The sequence below is a fragment of the Echinops telfairi genome, unplaced genomic scaffold (assembly GCF_000313985.2).
Source record: "Echinops telfairi isolate 266 unplaced genomic scaffold, ASM31398v2 ScPeMD7_18;HRSCAF=68, whole genome shotgun sequence".
In the NCBI taxonomy this organism is placed as follows: Eukaryota; Metazoa; Chordata; class Mammalia; order Afrosoricida; family Tenrecidae; genus Echinops; species Echinops telfairi.
In genome coordinates this window covers 15,548,007-15,554,825 of record NW_022103915.1, presented here as the reverse complement: position 1 = coordinate 15,554,825, position 6,819 = coordinate 15,548,007, and the positions used below count along the sequence as shown (strand labels likewise).

The 6,819-nt window shown below is 41.3% G+C and overlaps 1 long non-coding RNA gene across 1 annotated transcript in view; it reads left to right on the top strand.

Moving 5' to 3' along the window:
* Positions 1 to 60: 60 nt before the first annotated feature.
* The window catches only part of LOC123521398, a 9,399-nt gene continuing 2,640 nt past the window's right edge, over positions 61 to 6,819 (top strand). Inside the window, exon 1 of the long non-coding RNA XR_006679845.1 lies at positions 61 to 103. This is a non-coding gene — a long non-coding RNA (uncharacterized LOC123521398). The remainder of the gene's footprint in view (positions 104 to 6,819) is intronic.

Genomic DNA, 6,819 nt, shown 5'->3' with positions numbered 1-6,819 from the left:
CTGCTCGTTTTCTCTCGGCCGCCTTTCTCATTGCACGTTTTTTTCCCCCCCTTCCCGTAGAGTGCCATTAAGGGGAAATTGCAAGAATTAGGAGCTTATGTTGGTAAGTGTTTTTGTTGTTAGCCTCATATCGTGTAGCGTTTGCAGCTAATTGAATTCTCGTGGTTGTAATTTTGGAGAGAGCCCTTCTGTATCCACCCCCACCCCAATCGTGTTTTACTCCCCTCTGCCCAGTTCCCTCGGCCCCCTTCCAATACGTTGCGTGGAAATTGTTTGGCTGCCACGGTTAAGGCTCGATCATTATTTTTCTTAATGTTTGTCCGTTTTTATTTAGCTCCAGTCCCTTGCCTTTCCTCTGCGACACATCCCTTCAGAGCTATTGTTTGGGGGTTGACCTGGGGGAGCTTCCTGGCATTTTCCCTACTGGTTCAGTGAGTTTTACTTCTCAGATCGGTGTTATTTTCTCCCTACCCCTTTCTCATTCACCTTGTAACAGGAACGTGCCCTGTTCTCCCTGTGGTTTATCATTTGAGTGTTTACTCAGGGCCAGTTACTGTGGGTAACTGTGGTAGGATTCATTTATTTATGGGAATCCCCAGGAGAACTCTGCAAGGTACCAGGTAACAGCCCCGATTGAACAAAGCGAAGAAATAGAGGCCTTTACTCTCTACTTGAGTAAGGTTTGATGATCAAGACCTGGGCCTGTTTAGCACCAAAGCCAGTGCATTCAAGAAAAAGAAGAACTGAGACTTCAATGAGAGCCATTAAAGTGAGGAAGAACCCTCCCCCCTCCCCTGCTGGGTCTCTGAAGCCCAAGCTTTCCTGTAATACCAGGAGGGTCCCAGTCATTTTTCACAGCGCCGACGCTTGGATTGTACGCAGGCAGCAGTGGGTAACTTGTTGGCACCTTAGCCTGAATCAAGATAGTCACATCAGACTCATATTCAAAATCACGTATTTCACTGCCCACGCCCACTCGCAGTTAAAAGAAAAGCCAGTTTCACTCACAAATGTGGTTGATTAAGCAGTAATGGTTTTTTAAACCCCAGCCCTTGACTATAGCTTTTTAATATTCAGCAGGCAGAAATAAGAACTTAGTTCTTCCTGTGCACATAAGGCATTTTACTATCCTGAAGTAGTTTGTCTTGTGGGAAAAATGCTTGCGTGATTGAGTTACGTTGAGAACTGAACTAGCCACGTTTTGAGTGCAGCATTATTTTTCAAAACATTCATTGAGAATACACACAGAAATATACCAATTGATCTATGCATCTACAGTGAGATGATCAATATATCTACAGTGAGATTGATTAGAGCCATTAGGTTGTACAACCATTTTCACTCTCTCAAGTTTTGAATTGTCCCTTCCATTAACATAAACTCACCGCTTGCCAAGTTTTCTCTCTCCTCTTTTGAGTTAATTTAGCTGATTTTAACCCATACACATCTTAACAAGAACAGAGTGTTCAAGGCAGCTGTTCTTGACTAATGAAGCTAAACTTTTGCTTGGGTTAAAGATTATCTCAGGACCTTAATGTTTGGAGTTCTGCCTCACTGGCTCCAGAAGGTCTGGGTTCCACGAGATTTTGAAATTGTGTTTTGCATCTCTTTCAACCAGGATTCTTCTAGGAAATCTTTGATGAAAAACATGGAGCATAATTTTTTTTCTCAGTTTTACTGCCATTTTGTCCACTTGTCATACAATTCAACAGTTCAGTCATATCAAAAAGAATTGTACAGTCATTACTACAGTTGATTTTAGAACATTTTATTATTATGCTCATTGTTATTTGAGTAATTTTTAAAATTGTGGCAAAAATATACACAACAAAAGAAACATCGTTTGTAACTTTCCAGAAGGACTAACCGAGTGCGGTTTTGTGCACTTTGGGATTTGGCAGACAACTTCTTGAAAGTGAGCAAAGGAAAAGAGCATCCTTGCTAGAGACAGAAGTTGAGCTTTCAAATGAAACTTTGGAATTTTGGAAAACTTGTGTCTGCTCCCGTAACCTCAACTGTTTCCCAGTATTAAAAGGCCTTTCTGTTCAAATCAGTATTTTATCGCTGATTGCGATTCTGATAATGACACCTATCAACATGTCCACAGTTTATATAGCTCAGTGAACAAGTATTTTCCAAATAACCCATGCATAGTGTTCCAAAATTCTGTGTGGTCAAAAAATCCCACAAAAGTGCTGGAAAGGGCAGGGGAGTGGTGGAGTTTTTTATTGCTTTTGCAGCTAGCCTTTATGAATAAACTATCACTTGTCAAATTTTAATATAATGCCACAGAAGAATATCTACCTTACCTGAAAAGGCTGCAGAATTCTCTTTTTAAAATGTGAGACCAGATTTTCTTGATGGTTTTGATTAGAGCAACATACCACAACAGATTAAGTGCAGAAGTGACAATGAGAATCCGGCGGTTTTAAGCCAGATTTTAAATTTGTAAAATACAAAATAAAGGCAGCTTTTTGCACTAAGCCTTTTCTCTTTTTAATAAGATTTTCGTAGAACTCATGTTAACAGAATGGGTATGTTGTAAACATGTAGTAGGTACAATGTTTTTAAGCAAACACTTTAGAATCTTTCATTTTAGTGTCTAATGTGGTGTGGTAAGCTTTCATAACTATGACCGATATAAATCAAAGCTCTTTGAAGTTTTAATAATTTCTAAGATTGTAAAAGGGGGCAGGACCAGAAGTTGAAGCAGTATTACTTTATGGCGTATCGGACACATCTCACAGATGACCTGTTACCAGGATTGCTGTAAGGCCTTAATAGAAGAGGAAATTCAGCTCAGAGGTTAAAGAGAAAGCTAAGACAAGAATTTATATGGTCTTTAATTTTTTACATTTGATGAGTGCCACCCTGCTTTGCATCAAAAAGGGAATTCCACAGAAAGCCGACACTAACACGCTTTTTCCCAGTATGAAAGCATAGACGTGTTTGAATCTAAGTGTATGCTGACTGTCATTTATACCAGGAGTTGAGGAGCTGCCTGGGTTAAGTGCTTGGCTGCAAACTGAAGAGGTCAGCAGTTTCTACTCAGCCCGGGCTCTTTCTGTAAAGATTATAGCCCAGAAAACCCTATAGGCAATTCAGCTCGTCACTCGGGGTCACGATGAGTTGAGAGTTGACTCTGAGGGCTAGGGCCACAGTCTGGGGGACAGCTAAGTCAGTTGGTTTAACTTAGTTCGCACATACAGTGTGCGTCTTAAAAGCCATCCCTCAGCCGTCTAAGGTTCAACTACTGGTCTCCCATCTGGAGGACAGAAGATTGAAGACGATTCAAGATTTAAGGAAACAGTGTGGCCAGAGGACTGATGGAGAGCACTTGAATATCAATATCAGCCTTTACATCATTGAGGCTGAAGGAACCACCTGGTGCCTGGCTACTAGGGACCGTTTCAGTCAGGACTACAGAAAGTCCTGGATAGAATGGGAGAAAAATGTAGAACAAAATTCAGAATGAAAAAAGACCAGGCCGACTGGTCTGAGAGCGAAGATGACCTTTAGACATGCTTCTAGTCTGGACCTGAACCACCCCTGGGGATCAGTCTTCCAGCCAAACCACAGACCGGTCTATGGAGTGAACAGTAGCACTTGTGAAGGATTTTCTCCTCAGACCAAAAGGGCAGCATGTGCCCCCCAACAAAGTGCAGAGGTCGATCAGAAAGGAGCAGGAAAGAAGGTGGAAAGTGCACTCTTGCCGTGAGAGAATCGCACTTAATGTTATGAACAAAATGTGTTTAAATTGTGGAATGGAAAACCAAATTACTCTGTAAAATGTTCACCTAGACGGCAACAACAAGACACTCCCTGAAACAAGAACACGCACTTGGATCCTAACAACATTTATACTTGCTACACATGGGTCATTGATTGGAATCGAACCACCAGCAACGCATGCAGCTCTCATTAAAAGTCTCAAACCAGGAATTTTGAGTTTGTTAAAAACATAGTCTAAGATGGAAATGTCACTGTTGTAAAATGTTGCCCTTCATAGTTCTCAAAGCATTTCACATAGCATCGTGTGTTCCTTCCACAATACTGGAATGAGAAAGACAGTATTTTACAAATAAAGAAGTGGAAGTTCGCAGGGCAAAGCAGCTTGGTTGGGAGATGTATAACCAAAGAAAGCAGGTCTCTTGGCCCCTGCTGTCTGTATCATCACAGGAACTTGGTGAGCTGAGGCAGCAGTGGGTAGAAGTCATTTCTGGGTGACTAGCATTCCACTGGCCCTCCCTCAGTAGTACCTCAGCGCAGTTCTTCCATTGGTGCGTCTCTGCACCTGGATCAGATGATTCCTGAGGGCAGAAGCTCCATACTTATGCCCCTGTGGCGCAGCAGAGAGGCTGGTTTCGGGAAGGTTGATTAATATACATTTATATTCAGCTATGTAATTATCTATTTGTACATGTATGAGGGACTTCAAAGAGTTTGTGGAAAAGTTAGTTGTATTTTAAATTCATGTTCCCCCAAACTCTGAAGTTCTCTGTGTGTGTATTGTCCTAGGGGTGGGGGTGGGGGTGGGGAGTGACCTTCTAATCCTTTATGCCCTGACAAATTTTAGGGTTGTTTTGAAAACAGTCCTTCAATAAGTACTTTAAAACCTATTTTCAAGACATTGGATGGGCTACAAAGGTGAACAGTCCTCTTTAGAGATGGTAAGGTCTGTTTATGAGTTTGTCACAAGTGGAGCACTTCAGGAGATGGCTGGTAATTCCAAACAGTCTTTCATTGACATTTTACAAGTATGAGCTAGAAGAAGCTTTCAAACATTTTACTGCCTTTTTCTTTTCAGTATACCGATTTCAAGTGTACCTGAGAAATCTGTAGGACTCTCATGATTTCATTCGGACATTCTGTTACATTCATCTCTCCACCGAGAAAAACCTGAACTTACCTAACCTAACCATTTGACGTTAACTTCATTCTGACTTAGGGTGGCCTCACGTGTTTTAGATAGAATTGCACCTCGAGTTTTCAACAGCTGTGACCATTTGGGAGTAGATGGCCAGGCATTTCTCTTGAGAAACTATTTTAACAGCTGAGTGCTAAACTTTGCACCACCCAAAGATTCTCATCTACTGAGAAAGCAACCTGTTAGCTTCTGACAGCTTTAGTAAAATATAATTGGCATGCAAGAGGCTGCACACATTGAAGGAATAATTTGGGTATGTTTTGACGTGGATGCGCATGTGTGAAACCATCACTAGAGTCAAGATATCGTGTCCATCTTTTCCTTGTTTCCCAGAGGGTCTTTGTGTTCCATCCTCTTCCCTTCCCAGGACCGACTTTGTACCCCTTTATTTTAACATTTTAGAGATAGTAAATGAATACATGGTGACCATAGTCTGTCTGTCTGCCCCACTGACAGTATAAGGGAGAAAAACAGCCAGGGCAGCCAGAATACCCAAGTGACCTATTGGTTTTTACCTGAATTAACTCATGGCACATGGTTGATACGTAAATCATAACTTAATTCAGCTACTGGGCTCATGTATCAAAATTGCCAGAAAGCTTTGGGAGCCCTTTCATAAAATCTACATAGTAATGATTGGGTGCTCATCCTTACTGGTGGTTTTGTACTTCACAATCTTTGCTTCCGTCCATTGTTCTGATTTCGCTCTTTCCTTTCATAGATTGGGCCTTCTCAAAATATTTGTGCTATCTTCTAAAACTGGATTTTTGATACTTCTCCTTGAAACACAGATCTGATAGTGCTTCTGATGTGAACCTTTCTGCCTACATAGAAATATTAAGAGTATGTAAGGTTTTAAAGAGCTCTAAAGGTTTTTAATTTGGGGTGGGAGTTAGAGTCCTGACCCAAGGCTTGAGCTGCCTTATCTTTTTACTGTAGTGGTTTGTTGCTGTAAATGTTGCCTGTTGGCTTCTAGATCTCATTCTTTATCCCTGGTGTACAGGGAAAACAGTGAATCCAGTTGAGATGATCTGATTAACTCTGAGGTTCGATTCTTTAAATGATGTAAACCTTTAGGGTGGTGTTTGTTTGCTGCTGCTGCTGGTTTCCTCCCTTGAGTAATTGATAACAACCTTAGGAAAGGATCGAGATTTTCTCTTGAGAAATGAGTAACCTTTTGAAACATTAAAAATAAATGATAAACTAAGCAAATCTCAGGTAGTCTTTTTAGGTCAAGATGAGCTACTTGCTGAAAGTATCCTGAAATTCCTGAGCAGTAGGAACAGTCCTTTCATGGAAGGGACTGCCCTCTCAAATCTGATTCTGTAATTTAGCTGGTCTGGCGCTGAGGTGCTGCTTAGTTACTCACAGTTCCCCTTCTAGCCACTGAAAGACAAGGAGTGAAGAGAGAAAAGTCCGAGCTTCGTATTTGTGTCCAACCTAATTTCATTAGCGCTGAGAGAGTGGTTCTTTTTAGACCTGTGTCTATATTTTCATGCACATCAACTTTAATTAGAAGCCAATATTGAAGAAAATATAAAAACGTTTTGGTATACTCTTCCTTTTAAATAGATGAAGAACTTCCTGATTACATTATGGTGATGGTGGCCAACAAGAAAAGTCAGGACCAAATGACAGAGGACCTGTCCCTGTTTCTAGGGAACAACACAATTCGATTCACCGTATGGTATGTTTCTGACTCTCTATGCCTCAGACCAAAATTTGGGACAAGCCAGAGTAGACATTCTATATGAAAACAGTTACTTGACAGGCGAGTTCAGTTCAGTGTGAGCAGCCTGGCTGTCAGTGGTGGTGCCAGACAGCCCTAGATTACAACTGGCTCTGCTGCTTGCTTCAGTTTCCCCACCTGGAAAACGGAGAATGTGAAACTC